This window comes from Triticum urartu, chromosome 2A (assembly GCF_056163025.1).
Source record: "Triticum urartu cultivar PI428250 chromosome 2A, HENAU_Tu73, whole genome shotgun sequence".
NCBI lineage: Eukaryota > Viridiplantae > Streptophyta > Magnoliopsida > Poales > Poaceae > Triticum > Triticum urartu.
This window is the reverse complement of record NC_141874.1, coordinates 49,248,071-49,265,925: the sequence shown is the minus strand read 5'-3', so window position 1 is coordinate 49,265,925 and position 17,855 is coordinate 49,248,071. Positions and strand designations below refer to the sequence as shown.

The 17,855-nt window shown below is 45.3% G+C and overlaps 2 long non-coding RNA genes across 2 annotated transcripts; one reads left to right on the top strand and one right to left on the bottom strand.

The window, feature by feature from the left end:
- The first annotated feature begins 183 nt into the window (after positions 1 to 183).
- LOC147983590 (uncharacterized) lies at positions 184 to 2,215 on the top strand. Its single transcript, XR_015614993.1, has 3 exons — positions 184 to 593; positions 677 to 963; positions 1,830 to 2,215. It is a non-coding gene; the product is annotated as an uncharacterized LOC147983590 (long non-coding RNA).
- A 55-nt stretch (positions 2,216 to 2,270) lies between these two features.
- Positions 2,271 to 3,077, bottom strand: LOC147983589 (uncharacterized). Its single transcript, XR_015614994.1, has 2 exons — positions 2,718 to 3,077; positions 2,271 to 2,618 (listed from the first exon to the last, which is right to left on the bottom strand). It is a non-coding gene; the product is annotated as an uncharacterized LOC147983589 (long non-coding RNA).
- Positions 3,078 to 17,855: the final 14,778 nt, after the last annotated feature.

Here is a 17,855-nt window from a genome sequence, read left to right as displayed (position 1 = left end):
CTCCAGGGAAGCGTTCTGCCATGGCGAAGGCGGGGCTGGGCGGGCTCGGGAGAGGTAGAGGGAGGGGCTGGGCGGCGGCGCTCGGGAGAGGTAGGGAGAGGAAGGGCTGGACGGCGGCGAGGGGCGGGGCTGGTGTGGGCGCTGGTGAATGGAGGCCGCCGGCTTTTATAGCCGGGCCGCGCCCGTGTGTACGCGTGCGAGGAAGGGGAGGCGTCGGCGCGCCGTCCCGTGAGGAATCAATGGCAAGGCTGCCGCCAGCAGCCTTGCCATTGATTTCCCGCAGGAACCGAGGCCGTTGGGGGAAGACGAGGCGCCGAGTCGCTGACGCGGCTGGCCCGCGTCTTTTTCGCGTCAAAACAGCTCGCCCCGGCGCCCCGGACGCCCCCAGCGCGCCGGGTTCGGCCTGGGTCCGCCGGCGCTGTTTTCGGACCAAGCCGGCGAAAATCGGGCTCCTGGGGACGCGACTGGGCCGTTTTTTCGGCGCCGGCGCGAAAAAATCGTCTGGGGATGCCTTCTTGGGGGCGCGGTTGGAGATGCCCTCAGGCTCTGCTCATGGCGATTCCAGCTGCGGAGGCGCCGGCGCTTGACTCTGGGTGAGTGAAAACTCTGCTCCTTTATTTTTGTTCTTCGATGGAATCTGTAACTTACGAGCTCGCACCGCTCGCCGGTACTGCAGATCGACGTCGACTGCCAACGATTTAGCAGCGTGCTTGGGGGCTTCCGTTACGGCCGGTGGCGGCGCCGCGGCGGCCGCGTCAGGGGTAGGCTCGCCGGAATCGGTCGTCCGCCCGTTCTCTCCTGATACACGTCGGTCGGATGAGGCAGCTCGGGCGGTGGCGATGTGGCTGTCGGACGCGCCCATGGCGCGGCGCCGCCCGTCGTCTCGCGCGGCTCGATTTAGTCCTTACCCCACAGTGCGTAAGCATCCGCAAACACCACCATCCGAGTTGACTGGAAGCGCAGGTATCTCGTTGATTTCTTTCGCTGGTGCCTAAGAGGCGTTCTTGCTGATTCCCATTCACATGTGCAGCTAGGAATTAGCAGGCTGCCAGGATTTATTTTTTACAGCCATCTGAAAATCTGGCTAGGTCGACTAAGTAGAGTCTGAATCTACTTTGGTGGATTTTTCTACAGCTTCGATCCGGTCATAATATAAGGATTTTTTGTAAAGCGTCCTCAACCAAGTGAACTTAGGGCGATTAATGCCTTTGCCTAAACATAGACAGTGGTCTTGCAGGAGTGACTGGCCTTGGCAATCCTAGCCTGTTCCAATTTAGTTTGTGGTCCAATGTACAATGCAAAGAGGGGGAAAAGAGCTTCTCCTAGGCGTGCCTTTGTTTTTCCTTAAGTTTCTTCTGATTTTTGGTGGTAATTAGTTAGTTACAGGGCCACGGGCGGCAGACGATCGGCGATGCGGTAGCAGTGATCGCGTGCCGTCGCATTGAAGCTTCTCTATGAGGATTCGCTGACTTGGGATTTTTTCTAGTAATCTGATTCTTGTCTAGTAGGAGCAAGTTGCCGAATTGGTGCATTATGCTTGTTTGTAATTGTTTTTTCCCAGCTCGAACCTGTAAAAATGCCCAAGCATACTCTAGTTGATTTTCAGAAAAATCGTCCGAGGGCAGCTAACGTCCCTGGTCAAATTTTCATAGGTTGATTCTATTACCACAAACCCGTGAATTTCAAGTAGTAAGCATAGTGGGTGGCACACACGCAGTACAATCTTTATTTGTCAATGTTCATAAATGTAAAATTAGAGAAAAAAATGGTTTTCCCAACTACAGGCATGCTTTCTGTTTATCTTCTTTTCCTTCTGCTTATGTTGGTAGGCCAAGAGGGTCGCAAGCACCAGACGAGCGGGCGGTGGTGGTTGATCGTGTGCCGGCACTTGAAGCTGCCATACGAGGGTTCGCTGACAGGGGGACTGATGTGGTTGTCAACCCGGCGCTTGGCACAATTTTTGATTCTAGGCCGGAGGCGTATGAATTCTACAATCTTATTTTCGTCGCTGGTTAATTTCCCTGGTTAATTTTCATTGACAAGAGAGCTTGAATTGCTAGTAAAAATAACCACCGGAGTTGCATGATTAGGTTCTTTCTGTCCAATATTATTCTCGTCGCTGTTTCTCTGTTGGGATGGTGACATTTTTTAGTGTTCAAACATTGCAAAGGGAAAGCTATACTTCGGTATAATCCAATTGTAGAAGTTTGGTGAATTTCGTGCAGCAGTCTGAATGTAGAGTGGGGGAGAGAATATATTCTGGATCAGGCTTGGCAGAAAATGGTCCTTACTCGTTTTCTTAATCATGACCCGGTGTTTGGTTACAGTAGTACGCGTGCCCCGGCATTATGTACACTGGTTATTTTTCATTGACCAAAAAAATGTACATCTTCCATGGCGCGTCCGATACCAAACATCACGTTGCTCCCACCTCTGGCCGTCTTGATGAGAAGGTTGATGCCAACGCCGGTGATGAAGAACACGTACTGGTCCTCCCACAACCAAAAGTCGCACGGGCCTCCGCCTCTGGCCGTCTCGATGAGAATGTTGATGCCAACGCCGGTGATGAAGAACACGTACTGGTCCTCCCACAACCAAAAGTCGCACGGGCCTCCGTCCTGCGTCAGTTTCAAAACTGAATGATGAACAAGAAAATACAAAGCAAACAGCAGAAAACTGCAACATCTGATGGATGGGTGTACAGATAACAGACTTACCCCCTAGTTCGGGCACTTGTAAAAACGGACGCCGGGATTCCGGTCTATCCTGGAGACAAACCATCTAGTCCTCGTCCCGGCACACCTCGGGCGCAGGATCAATGGCAGCGGGGGCGGGGGTGTCCGGAGACGACGAGCGGAAGATGAGCTCTGGGACATCGCGGCACGGCGACGTCGACGGATCGCAGCAACTCGGGTGCTTGTGTGCGTGTTTGAAGCAAAACGATCGGTCCTGCACGCAGCGGCTGGTGCATGAGCCTTAAATACATGCAGCTGGGTGAAGTGTTTACTTTATATAGTGTTCGGTGCAACGGTAATATTGTGTCCTTTCGCCTGTACTGTACATATGCAGTGCTTGCAGCAGATGAGTCAGTCCGGCTGTCAGTGCATAGTACGACGGATAAAACGAATACGAAACATTACGCTAGTTGGCGGTGCTCTATACTCGAAGTAGCACTTCCAGCTAGTCCTAATCGCGACGCTCCGCCAGCGATGGACTTCTCTGCCTGCCCCTGCCTTCTTTTCGGGCTTCTTTCGCTGTCACGTTTGGTCTATGCCAAAGGCTGCTGGCCTAACTGGAAAAATAAGGCCGGCAAGCCCGCTGAATTTGGCAACGGCCTGGCCAGCCCAGTGCGCCCAAGATTTGGTTGCCGAATCCATTTCCGTGGCTTGTGTTAAGTTTCGTTATTATTGAACGGTGATAAGTAACTAACTTTACGTTTTTTAGGGAGGTTACCAAACGATTCCTAGCCGCTCTCGAAAGGTGACGCTGATCCTTTGCTGGGGGTTTCAGTGCAAGCTGAGACACACTTTCCTACCAGTATGTGTGCACCATGTTTCCAATTGTTTTTTAGGGTAACATACTTTGGTATTTATTAAAAAATAAAAACGTCAAATCTCTGAGAGAACAGTTTGCATAATACAATGCGGGACGTGGAACCAACCTTGCATGGTTCATTACTAACTCCCTCCTTTGCATGCATGGTTAGGGCATCTCCAACTCGCCGACTCGCAAACTGGACACCGCATCCGTCTACGAACAGGGGACCAGTCCGTGGACACGGATGTGGGAGACGGCCATCCAAAGCTGTCCGCATACATTTCAAGTCGGGTTTAAGCAAACCGGATGAATACATGCAAACCAGATGGTTTTCATACAAACCGGAGTACAATCATTACATTTCGGGCAGTTTCATTAAAAAAAAGGGACCGAACCTAAACCTAGCCTACGACGGAGCACGTCCAAGTCCTTGTTGTTCCCATCTCGCGACCGCCTCCTTCAACCGCCGTCTTCATGAGCCGCGGAGATAAGACCCATGAAGTGAAGGTGCGGTTGCCGACGAGGAAGAGTAAAACATGGGAGACAGATAAACACATTTGGGACTCGAGCCCCCACTGCGTCGCATGCCCTACTCATCCTCGTCGGAGTCTGCGACTTGTCCGTCGCCGGTGGACGTGACGTCCACGATGGAAGTGGAGGGGCCGGCACACTCGTCGGTGCGGCCAAACAGCATTGGCGGCACGTAGGATGCGCAGCGGGCGGCGTTCTTGTCCGATTGGGCTGCCTGCACGTTGTGAGCGGCGGCTTGAGCGTAGGCGGCCTCGTAGAGCGCATCCTGCTCGGCAATGAAGTTGGGGTTCGTCACAACCATGGCTGCCACGGCCTCCTCGCTAGCGCGCTCGCTGTTGATCTGGCCCTCCGCTAGCCGATGGTGCTCGAGGAGGAACATGTTGTGGCATTGTTCCTCTTCCGCCTGCCAGAACGCTGACATTGGTGTGGGCGCCGGCTGCTCCTCTACCATGGCGGTGTTGAAGTGCGTCTTTTCCTGCTCCATCGTCAAACCAACATGCACCGGCATAGGCTCCGGCACGAAGTCAGCGTCGGAGCCAGTCTCCATCATGGGGTCTGATAATCCCCAAGTGCAGGGAATCATCGTAGCAATTTTCAAAGTTGGAAGTGATAAGTATGAAGTGTCGAACCCACAAGGAGCTAAAGGTAAGATCAATATTCTCTCAAGCCCTATCTGCCACTGATACGACTCTACGTACACCGAACGTTTGCTTCCAACTAGGAACGAGAAATAAAACTATGTTGTGGGTATGAAGTGGATAACTTTGCATAATATCGAAGAGATAAAATATAAAAATAGTTGTTGTTATCATAAAGTTCGAATATATTACTAAATATTATAAATAGCGAGTGCGGAATAATGGTGGATCGGAGTGCGGAATTGTCTTAGACAATTGTTAACAAGACCGATAGTCATCATTGCAATTTCATATGAGGGCGAGACATAAGCTAACACACTTTCTCTTCTTGGACCATATGCACTTATGATTTTTGTAGCAACTTTTTGTAGATTTTTGTTCCCGTAGTTTTCATATTTTCCAGAAAAAATCTCCGTTGATTTTCATCGCATTTCGAGAACTTTTATTTCTGCACAAAAACAACACCACGGTAGTTCTGCTGAAAACAGCGTCAGTCCGGATTAGTTCTAATCAAATCATACCAAAATCATATAAAAATATTGTAAACATGGCATGAATACTTTATAAATTATAGATACGTTGGAGACGTATCAGGGTCGTCGTTGGAAACCTCCAGAGAGCTGGCCGACATGCCGACCTGTATCCACCTCGCACGGCGGCTCCGCCAGGCGGCCCATAAGGATGGTAATTTTACCCATGGGTACCGGTACCCGCAGATACCGAACCCGCATGGGCAGGATATTGGCACAATTTTATTCCCACGTGTAGTACCCATACCCTACCTGTTTGTATTGACATGTGAACCTTACCCATGATTCACAATTGTACATATATTAATGTTATGTTGTGAGCTTATGAACCTATGTTAAAGTTTTTTACCAATTGTTAATTTGATTTGAGATAATTGTCTTGTAATCATCTATCTGTTATTGAGTTGAGATCAATGTTTTTTAGTCAGATATGCTATAAATAAATGTAAAATTGCGAAGTGATACGTCTCCAACGTATCTATAATTTTTTATTGTTCCATGCTCTTATATTATCTGTTTTGAATGTTTTATATGCATTAATATGCTATTTTATATTATTTTTGGGACTAATTTATTAAACCAGAGCCCAGTGTCAGTTTGTTTTCCTTATTTTTGAGTTTTACAGAAAAGGAATATTAAACGGAGTCCAAACGGAATAAAACTTTACGATGATTTTTCTTGGACCAGAAGACACACGTAGGACTTGAGACGAACGCAGAAGAGTCCCGAGGACTCCACAAGCCCTCAGGGCGAGCCCTAGGGGGCACGCGCCCCTGGCTTGTGGGCCCCTTGTAGCTCCTCTAACCCTAATCTTTGGCCTATAAATTCTCAAATATTCCCAAACGACCAGAAGCGTCCATCAAAATACTTTTTTGCCGCCGTAACCTTCTGTACACATGAGATCCCATCTTGGGACCTTTTCCGGCACCCTGCCGGAGGGGGATTCGATCACGGAGGGCTTCTACATCAACTCTATTGCCCTTCCGATGAAGCGTGAGAAATTTACCACAGACCTACGGGTCCATGGCAAGTAGCTAAATGGCTTCTTCTCTCTCTTTGATCCTCAATACCATTTTATCCTCGATGTTCTTGGAGATCTATCTGATGTAATCTTCTTTTGCGGTGTGTTTGTCGAGATCCGATGAATTGTGAATTTATAATCAGATTATCTATGAATATTATTTGAATCTTCTCTAAATTCTTATATGCATGATTTGATATCTTTGTATTCTCTTTGAATTATCGGTTTGGTTTGGCCAACTAGATAGGTTTTTCTTGCAATGGGAGAGGTGCTTAGTTTTGGGTTCAATCTTGCGGTGTCCTCACCCAGTGACAAAGTAGGGGTAGCAAGACACGTATTGAACTGTTGCCATCGAGGGTAAAAAGATGGGGTTTTCATAATATTCCTTGAGTTTATCCCTCTACATCATGTCATCTTGCTTAAGGTGTTACTCTGTTCTTATGAACTTAATACTCTAGATGCATGATGTATAGTGGTCGATGTGTGGAGTAATAGTAGTAGATGCAGGCAGGAGTCGGTCTATAATGTCTACTACACAACTTGTTCTTGTAGACTCGTGTTGGGCCTCCAAGCGCAGAGTTTTGTAGGATGGTAGCAAATTTCCCTCAAGTGGATGACCTAAGGTTTATCAATCCATGGGAGGCGTGGGATGAATATGGTCTCTCTCAAAAAACCCTGCAACCAAATAATAAAAAGTGTCTTGTGTCCCCAACACACCAAATACAATGGTAATTTGTATCCGTTTTTATAATATTTGATGATTTATAGGGCGAAGAGGGGTACAGGAGGCCACCGAGGTGGGCACAACCTACATGGGCGTGCCTGGACCCCCAGGTGTGCCCTGGTGGGTTGTGCCCCCCCCTTCGGGGCACCCCCTAGGTGCTTCTCTGGACCACTAGATGTCTTCTGGTCCAAAAAAATCTCCAAAAAGTTTCGCTGCATTTGGACTCTGTTTGATATTAGTTTTCTGCGATGTAAAAAACAAGCAAAAAACAACTGGCATTGGGCACTATGTCAATAGGTTAGTCCCAAAAAATGATATAAAGTTGCTATAAAACGATTGTAAAACATCCAAGAATGATAATATATTAGCATGAATACTTCATAAATTATAGATACGTTGGAGACGTATCAGCATCCCCAAGCTTAATTCCTACTCGTCCTTGAGTAGGTAAATGATAAAAGAAATAATTTATGAAGTGTGAATGCTAGCACGGTGCACAAGTTTGATCTATGATCATTTCAATCACTTTTCCAAGCATCATAACAACAATTCTTTTTTTATAAAACTTCTCATGTTAAAGTAGCAACCAATTCACATGTTAAGGTTTAAACAATGAATTCTCTTGAAACACAACAACCTATGTTCTCAGTTACCAAGCAATTGCAATTCAACTTATTCAACAAAGTCTAAGTAAGAGCTCCACATACTCAACCATCATATAGTCTTCTATGATTGCTAACACTCACCGCATACACATGAGCAAAACGTTTCAATCGGACACATAGAAAGATAGGGGCTTATAATTTCGCCTCCCAACGTATTCACCTCAAGGGTGATGTCAACAATAATAACTCATGCTACCCATATCCAACTGGATATATGTGCCTAGATCTTTCCTCACCACATGATGCTTGCCAAAAGAGAAAAATAAAAAGGAATAGAGAGAAAAACTTTGACTCTTTCATGAAAGTAAATACATAAAAGTAAAAGGTAGGCCCTTCGCAGAGGGAAGCAGAGGTTGCCATGCGCTTTTTGTTTGTATGATCAATCCCTTAGTGCAAAAGAACGTCATGTTATATTGCCCCTTATGATAGCAACCTTTATTATGTAGTCTGTCGCTTTTATTCTTTGCCATCACAAGTTCGTACAACGCTCAATTATCTCTTACACTAAATGATCTAACACTTTTAGAAGCAATTTTTATTGCCTTATTGCACCGATGACAACTTACTTGAAGGATCTTGCTCAATCCTTAGGTAGGTATGGTGGACTCTTGAAAATAAGATTTGGGTTTATGGGTTTTTGGATGCACAAGTAGTATCTCTACTTGGTGCGGAATTTTTGGCTAGCAAAGATGTGGGGGGGGGGGGGGGCAAGCACCACATGTTGAAGGATCTATGACAATATAACTTCTATGTGAATATGAACAAATATAAACCATTACATTGTCTTCCTTGTCCAACATCAATAATTTTGGCATATAATATTTTGATGGGGGCTCACAATCACAAAAGATTTCCAAGATGGTGTATTTGCATGTGAAAGTTCTCTTCCTTATACTAATCATTCAGGAATTGCTTGTATGACCAATATTGTGATTGTCAAGCTTCAAAAGATTTATTTTCTAAACCCAATGTGAGGCTACTACTTTGCATGATATGAACATATAATTTCAATTTCATGATATTCAATTCATTCAACAATTTACTCATAGGATATAAGTGAAGCACAAGAGTAAATGACAAGCTACTCCAAAAAGATATAAGTGAAGATCAAGCGAGTAGTTAAGTGAAGGGGTAGCTATGTGAGAACTCTCTTTTATTTTAAAACTTTAAGATCTAAGCATTTTGTTAAAGCAATAAGCAAACAAAATAAAATGAAATTCCAAGAATAGCACAACTCATGTGGAGAAGCAAAAACTTAGGCTCAACCGATACTAACCGATAATTGTTCATGAAGAAAGGTGGGATGCCTACCGGGGCATCCCCAAGATTAGATGCTTGAGACTTCTTGAAAGATTATCTTGGGATGCCTTGGGAATCCCCAAGCTTGAGATTTTGTGTCTCCTTGATTCCTTTTATATCATGGTTTCCCTAAATCTCAAAAACTTCATCCACCCAAAACTCAACAAGAACTCGTGAGATAAGTTAGGATAAATCAATGCAAAACCTTATTATTCTCTACCATAGCAAATCACTAAAATTATTATTAAACATTGCATACTAAATGCCTTTTTCATATTTAATAGTCCTATCCTCAAATAGAATCATTAAACAAGCAAACATATGCAAACAATGCAACCATAACAGCAATCTGCCAAAACAGTACAGTCTATAAAGAATGCAAGAACATTCATACTTATGTAACTCCAAAAATTCTAAAAAATTACCACAATGTAGAAAATTTATCGTATCTTATTGTGCAAAAAGTTTCAACATTTTATCACATTCTGACTTTTCTAGAGAAGGTTTGCAACAGCGATAAACTTTCTGTTTTAAAACAGCAACTCATATACTTGCAAAATAAGCATGTCAAAGGCTATACTTGACATTTTTATTGAAGTAAAAGATGAAAAAAATTATTCTAAATAACAGCAAGCAAATCCTAAAAAAATGGTGCTCCAAGTAAAACTCATATCATATGACGAATGAAAACATAGCTCCAAGTGAGGTTACCGATATTGTTGGAGACGAAAGAGGGGATGCCTTCCGGGGCATCCCCAAGCTTAGTTGCTTGGATATTCCTTGGATATTAACTTGGGGTGTCTTAGGCATCCCCAATCTTAGGGTCTTGTCACTCCTTATTCTCCTCATATCGATATCTCACCCAAAACTTGAAAACTTCAATCACACAAAACTTAACGGAACTTCGTGAGATAGGTTAGTATGATAAATAGCAAACCATTTCACTTTGGTACTGTCAAAGAAAAGATTCATAATTGTTTCCACACAATTCCTAATGTAGCATATCATTTCCATAATTTATATTAAGCAATATAAGCCATAGAAACTAGAAAACAAGCAAACTATACATTAAAACAGAATATGTCAAAAATAGATAGTCTGTAGTAATCTGTACTCCAACCATACTTCTGCAACTCCAAAACTTCTTAACAATTTGGAAATCCTGGGAAATTTGTCTGTTAATCTTCTGCAAAAAGAATCTGCATTTTATCACGCTTCTGTTAGAAATGATAATTATTTTCCTTAGCACAAAAGTTTCTATTTTTCAGCAAGATCAAATCAACTATCACCATAGACCATCCCAAAGGTCTTACTTGGCATTTTATTGAAACGAAAGCAATAAAACATGATTACTACAGTAGCCTAATTATGTGAACACAAAAAAACAGTAGGTAAAAGTGTTTGGTTGTCTCCCAACAAGCACTTTTCTTTAATGCCTTTTTGGCTAGGCATGATGAGTTCAATGATGCTCACATAAAAGATAAGAATTGAAACATAACGGGAGCATCATGAAGCATATTACTAGCACATTTAAGCCTAACCCACTTCCTATGCATAGGGATTTTATGATCAAATAATTTATGGGAGCAAGAATCAACTAGCATAGGAAGGCAAAACAAGTGCAACTTCAAAACTTCCAAAATAAAGAGAGGAAACTTGATATTATTGAGATATGTAGAAGCATATGTTCCTCTCTCATAATACTTTTGAGTGGAATCATGAATGAATTCAACAATATAAATATCACATAAAGAATTCTTTTCATAATCCACAAGCATAGAAATTTTATTACTCTCCACGTAAGCAAATTTATTTTCATGAATAGTAGTGGAAGCAAACTCAACAAAATAACTATCATGGGATTGAAAATTAAAATCATGATGACAAGTTTCATGCTTATCATTATTAAATATGGCATACATTTCATCAGCATAATCATCATATATAGGAACTTTGTTGTCATAATCAATTGCAACCTCCTCCAAAATAGTGGATTCATCATTAAATAGAGGCATAACCTCTCCAAATCCACTTTCATCAATATAATCATCATAAATAGGAGGCATGCAATCATCATAATAAATTTTCTCATCAAAACTTGGGGGACTAAAAATATCATCTTCATCAAACATAGAATCCCCAAGCTTGTAGCTTTGCATATCATTAGCATCATGGATATTCAGTGAGTTCATACCAACAACATTGCAATCATGCTCATCATTCAAAGATTTTTTTGTCAAATTTTTTATAGAATTCTTCTTCTTGTGGGGGGGGGGGGGGGGCGTAGTAATTCAAAAAATTCCCATGATCACGCAAGATCTAACTAGGAGATGCATAGCAACGAGAGGGGAGAGTGTGTCCATGTACCCTCGTAGACCAAAAACGGAAGCATTTAGTAACGTGGTTGATGTAGTCAAACGTCTTCATGATCCAACCGATCTAAGCACCGAACGTATGTCACCTTCGTGTTCAGCACACGTTCAGCATGATGGCGTCCCTTGAGCTCTTGATCCAGTAGATGGTCGAGGGAGAGTTCTGTCAGCACGACGGCGTGGCAACGGTGATGATGAAGTTACCGACGCAGGGCTTCGCCTAAGCACTACGACAATATGACCGATGTGTTGAACTGTACAGGGGGCACCGCACACGGCTAAGAGATTGTCTGGTGTGCCTTTGGGGTTTCCCTTGCCCACGTATATAAAGGAGGGGGGAGAGAGGCCGGCGGCCAGGAGGGGCGCGCCATGGGGGGAGTCCTACTTGCCTAGTCCAAGTAGGATTCGCTGCCCCTTCTCCTTTCTTCCACCGGAAGGAATAGGAAGGAGAGGGAAAGGGAAAGGGAAGGGGGGCGCCGCCCCCTCCTCCTTGTCCTATTCAGACTCCCGAGGAGGGGGAGTGCACGGCCACCCCCCGTGGGCTTCCCTCTCTCTACCTTAGGCCCATGTTGGCCTAATACTTCCCTGGGGGATTCCGGTAACCCCTCGGTACTCCGGAAAAATACCTGAATCACTCGAAACCATTCTGATGTCCGAATATAACCTTCCAATATATGAATCTTTACCTCCTGACCATTTCAAGACTCCTCGTCATGTCCGTGATCTCATCCGGGACTCCTAACAAACTTCGATCATCAAATCACATAACTCATAATACAAACCATCATCGAAAATTAAGCATGCGGACCCTATGGGTTCGAGAACTATGTAGACATGACCGAGACACATCTCCGGTCAATAAGCAATAGCGGAACCTGGATGCTCATATTGGCTCCTACATATTCTACGAAGATCTTTATCGGGCAAACCGCATAACAACATACGTTATTCCCTTTGTCATCGGTGTGTTACTTGACCGAGATTCGATCGTCGGTATCATCATACCTAGTTCAATCTCGTTACCGGTAAGTCTCTTTACTCGTTCCGTAATGCATCATCCCGCAACTAACTCATTAGTCGCATTGCTTGCAAGGCTTATAGTGATGTGCATTACTGAGAGGGCCCAGAGATACCTCTCTGATACACGGAGTGACAAATCTTAATCTCGATCTATGCCAACTCAACAAACACCTTCAGAGACACCTATAGAGCAACTTTATAATCACCCAGTTACGTTGTGACGTTTGATAGCACACAAGGTGTTCCTCCGGTATTCGGGAGTTGCATAATCTCATAGTCAGAGGAATATGTATAAGTCATGAAGAAAGCAATAGAAATAAAAGTAAACGATCATAATGCTAAGCTAGCGTATGGGTCTTGTCCATCACATCATTCTCTAATGATGTGATCCCGTTCATCAAATGACAACACATGTCTATGGTCAGGAAACTTAGCCATCTTTGATTAACAAGCTAGTCAAGTAGAGGTATACTAGGGACACTCTGTTTGTCTATGTATTCACACATGTACTAAGTTTCCGGTTAATACAATTCTAGCATGAATAATAAACATTTATCATGATATAAGGAAATATAAATAACAACTTTATTATTGCCTCTAGGGCATATTTCCTTTAGTCTCCCACTTGCACTAGAGTCAATAATCTAGATTACATGGTAATGATTCTAACACCCATGGATTCTTGGTGTTGATCATGTTTTGGTCGTGAGAGAGGCTTAGTCAACGGGTCTGCAACCTTTAGATCCGTATGTATTTTGCAAATCTCTATGTCTCCCTCCTTGACTTGATTGCGGATGGAATTGAAGTGTCTCTTGATGTGTTTGGTTATCTTGTGAAATATTGATTCCTTTGTCAAGGCAATTACTCCAGTATTGTCACAAAAGATTTCCATTGGACCCGATGAACTAGGTATTACACCTAGATTGGATATGAACTCCTTCATCTAGACTCCTTCATTTGCTGCTTCAGAAGCAGCTATGTACTCTGCTTCACACGTAGATCCTGCCATGACGCTCTACTTGGAAATATGTATCCGGTTTGTGACTTAGAGTCATCCGAATCAGTGTCAAAGCTTGCATCGACGTAACCATTTACGACAAGATCTGTGTCACCTCCATAAACAAAGAAACCTATCCTTAGTCCTTTTCAGGTATTTAAGGATGTTCTTGACCATTGTCCAATGATCCACTCCTGGATTACTTTGGTACCTCCTTGCTAAACTTATAGCAAGGCACACATCAGGTCTGGTATACCGCATTACATACATGATAGAACCTATGGTTGAGGCATAGGGAATGACCTTCATTTTGTCTCTATCTTCTGCAGTGGTCGGGCATTAAGTTTGACTCAACTTCACACCTTGTAACACAGGCAAGAACCCTTTCTTTGACTGATCCATTTTAAACTTCTTCAAAACTTTATCAAGGTATGTGCTTTGTGAAAGTCCAATTACGTGTTTTGATCTATCTCTATAGATCTTGATGCCCAATATATATGCAGCTTCACCAAGGTCTTTCATTGAAAAAAAATCTTATTCAAGTATCCTTTTATGCTATCCAGAAGTTATGTATTATTTCCAATCAACAATATGTCATCCACATATAACATTAGAAATGCTATAGAGTTCCCACTCACTTTCTTGTAAATACAGACTTCTCCAAAAGTCTGTATAAAACCATATGCTTTGATCACACTATCAAAGCGTATATTCCAACTCCGAGAGGCTTGCACTAGTCCATAAATGGATCGCTGGAGCTTGCAGACTTAGTTAGCACCTTTAGGATCGACAAAACCTTCTGGTTGCATCATATACAACTCTTCTTTAAGATATCCATTAAGGAATGCAGTTTTGACATCCATTTGCCAAAATTCATAATCATAAATGCGGCAATTGCTAAAATCATTCGAACAGACTTAAGCATCGCTACGGGTGAGAAGGTCTCAACATAGTCAACTCCTTGAACTTGTCGACAACCTTTCGGAACAAGTCGAGCTTTGTAGACAGTAACATTACCGTCAACGTCAGTGTCGGTGTCAAAACCGGCGGATCTCGGGTAGGGGGTCCCGAACTGTGCATCTAGGCCGGATGGTAACAGGAGGCAGGGGACACGAAGTTTTACCCAGGTTCGGGCCCTCTTGATGGAGGTAATACTCTACGTCCTGCTTGATTAATATTGATGATATGGGTAGTACAAGAGTAGATCTACCACGAGATCGGAGAGGCTAAACCCTAGAAGCTAGCCTATGGTATGATTGTTGTTTTGTATGTTGTCCTACGGACTAAAACCCTCCGGTTTATATAGACACCGGAGAGGGTTAGGGTTACACAAAGTCGGTTACAATGGTAGGAGATCCACATATCCGTATCGCCAAGCTTGCCTTCCACACCAAGGAAAGTCCCTCGCGGACACGGGACAAAGTCTTCAATCTTGTATCTTCATAGTCCAGGAGTCTGGCTGAAGGTATAGTCCGGCCATCTGGACACCCCCTAATCCAGGACTCCCTCAGTAGCCCCCGAACCAGGCTTCAATGATGATGAGTCCGGCGTGCAGATTGTCTTCGGCATTGCAACGCAGGTTCTCCTCCAAATTCCGTGTACCTGTTGAATAAAGTCCGGTTTCTTGTGAATGTTGCGCTCCTTGGCTTCTACGCCCAATAATGGCCGTCTCCCACGTGTCAAACGAATATGAAAAGTCTGAGTGTTTTTACATCCACACCCCTAGCCACGTAAATGAGCCTCCCATTTAAGGGGACAAGAATTTAGATCCAAACCACACCTTCTCCCCTTCGTGAGTGTTCATCAGAGCGCATCCGACAAAGGTCCATTCAACCATGGCCAGCCGTCGCAACTCCTCCTTTCGCCCGTCCAGCCCTCAGCCTGGATATTGGGAGAGATGCTCCATCCCGCATAGCGAGCTAGTGACGCTCCAGACCAAGGGATTTATCCCCCCGGCCTATATGGTCCCGGTTCGAGCCGATCTTGCCATCTATAACGGTGGAGAGCAAGCGGAGAGTGCCCCTAATCCCTCCAAAGGAGAGCGGGTATGCCTTGTCCCTTATTTAATAAGAGGGCTCAGATTTCCAATCCATCCGTTTCTCCAGGGGCTCCTGGAGTTCTATGGCCTCCAGCTACACAATCTTACGCCTGCCTCCGTATTGCATATCGCGGGCTTCGTAGCCCTCTGTGAGCTGTTTTTGGGTGTTGAGGCTCATTTCGGGCTATGGAAAGAGCTATTCTGCCTTGTGCCCCATTCTCAGAAGGGGTCAATATATCAAGTGGGCGGAGCCGAAGTGTGGCGCATCGCCAGGACCAGATATCTATCCGGAACCCCAAAGAAGGCGTCCGAGGACTGGCCTTCGGAATGGTTTTACATAGAGGACGTCCCGCTGTCGGATCCTGTCCGGATCGGCCTTCCTGAGTTCGATAGTGCTCCACTAAAGAAGCGCCTAAGTTGGCGTCCACGAAGCCCTCAGAGGGAAAGTGACAAGGACGTTCTTTACCTGATGGGCCGGATAAGATTGTTAGCTCATTCCGGACTGACCATGATCGGGGTCATGGCCGCATGCATCATGCGAGGGGTGCAACCGCTACAGTACAGAGGCCACCCCATGTGGGACTTCAACGGGGAGGACGACGCCACCCGCTACGGCCGTAAGGGGCCGGATTCGGCTGCGGCTCTAACAAAGACCTTGTCCGCTTTGTACAAGGGAGAAGAGGAGGAATTTCTCCGCGTCGACCCACAGGGTGGATTTTCTATGTACAATCCCCCAAGCTGGGTAAGCGGTCACATTTACTTGCCCATCCGTTTTATATTCCCATTGTTAAATATTCAGTCTAATGACTTCAACGCAGGAACTGCGCCAGGCTGTTAAAGAAATAAACAGCCCTCCTCCACAACCCGAGGACCCAGGACGGTCCCTCGACCCGGCCTCTCAAGAGGATCCTGACTTATCTGTGGAGCTGATTGATGGAGTGTTCCATCATTTGAGCAAGGACAACGCCTTGGTGGCCATTACGGCCGATTACCCAGGGCCAATCCCGGCCTCCCAAGTAACTGAGATCGAAGTCCCAGTACCCCGAATAGGGGTCCGCCCTCTCGTGTTTTCAGTTTCCTGATTACAACCGAGCTTTGCAGGGTAGGTTTTTGAGACGGGAGGCCGAACCTACGGCGACAAGCCAACAAGGGGCCGCAGGGCCCCGTGGGCAGAAAAGAGGTGCAGTCCGGACCGAGGCGTCAGCGCAAAGGTATGGCGCGCCCCCTTATCCCAGGTGTTATACCTTCAAGGCATATTAACACTCGTGCTCTCTTCAGGACAAAGAGACCCCGCCGGACTATATCCGGAGAGGCTGCCAATCGCGCCTCCACCAGCCAGGCTCCAAAGCCTGGTCCGGAGGCGGAGGCGAACACAAGGCGCGCACCGGACACTCCTCCGACGGAGGATGTGGATAGGTTGTCTGCCACCAACTCTGAGGTGGAGAGTGCCATGAACCACAGGCGTCGCCAAACAATTCTTCGCGACGCTTGTTTCTCCCAAGAGGCATTAGATGCCTTCAATTCGGGAGATGCGTACCTCCGTGCCGCTCAAAATGGTCTAGTTAGAGCCACAGAGCAGTATGTAAAAGACATACGGGTAAGAAAATTTTGGTAATTATATATATATATATATACCAGTAGCCCCCGAGACATGAAATAGTTAGAATAACTGATTTAAGGATCATTTGTTATGCAGGTTCTTACAGAAAAGAATTCCCTACTGTCCCAGGAGCTGGAAGAGTGCAAAGCCCAACTTGAGGCCGCACTAGCCGCGGCAGGGGAGCCCAAGGAGACCCCATCTGGTAATATACACTTCGAAAGATAAGTATTTTGCGAAGCACGGCATGGGTGCGAATCTGACAAATGAAATTGCAGATGGCGCCAGATTGAATCCGGAAATGCAACAACTCCTACGCCAGCTGAAGGCTGGTGAGAAGGTGCTGACAAAGGTGAAGCATGAGAAGAACGATCTCCAAGATGCCAACACCAAGCTGGGCGTCGACCTGAAAGATGTTCGTGCCCAGCTGTCAGACTCCGTTAAGGAGAATCAGCGGCTTCAGTGCGGCATATTTAGTAAGTGCTTGAACGAACCTTTGAAAAAAAGTTCAGCGGGGAAGTTGACTAAGAAAGTGATGTCTGTAGGTGTGCTAACAGGTCGTCCTGCAGAGGAGATGCCTGGTTCTACGGGTGACCTTCTTCCCGAGCTCTCGCAACTGCTCGAGCGAGTTCGGTAGGCGATGTAAGGCGTCGCCCAGGCCTTGTGGCCGTCCATCTCCATGCCCGAAGGTCTTGGAGAGCTTGCGGAGAAGCTAAAGGGAGCACGGCGGCGCTTCCGATTGTGGAAGATATCGGCCTGCCGTCAAGGCGCTAGGGAGGCCTGGGCCATGGTGAAGACACGATACACAAAGGCTGACCCCAACCACATGGCCGAGGTCGGTCCTGTGGGGCCCGATGGGAAGGAGATCCCTGTAAGCTTAGTATAC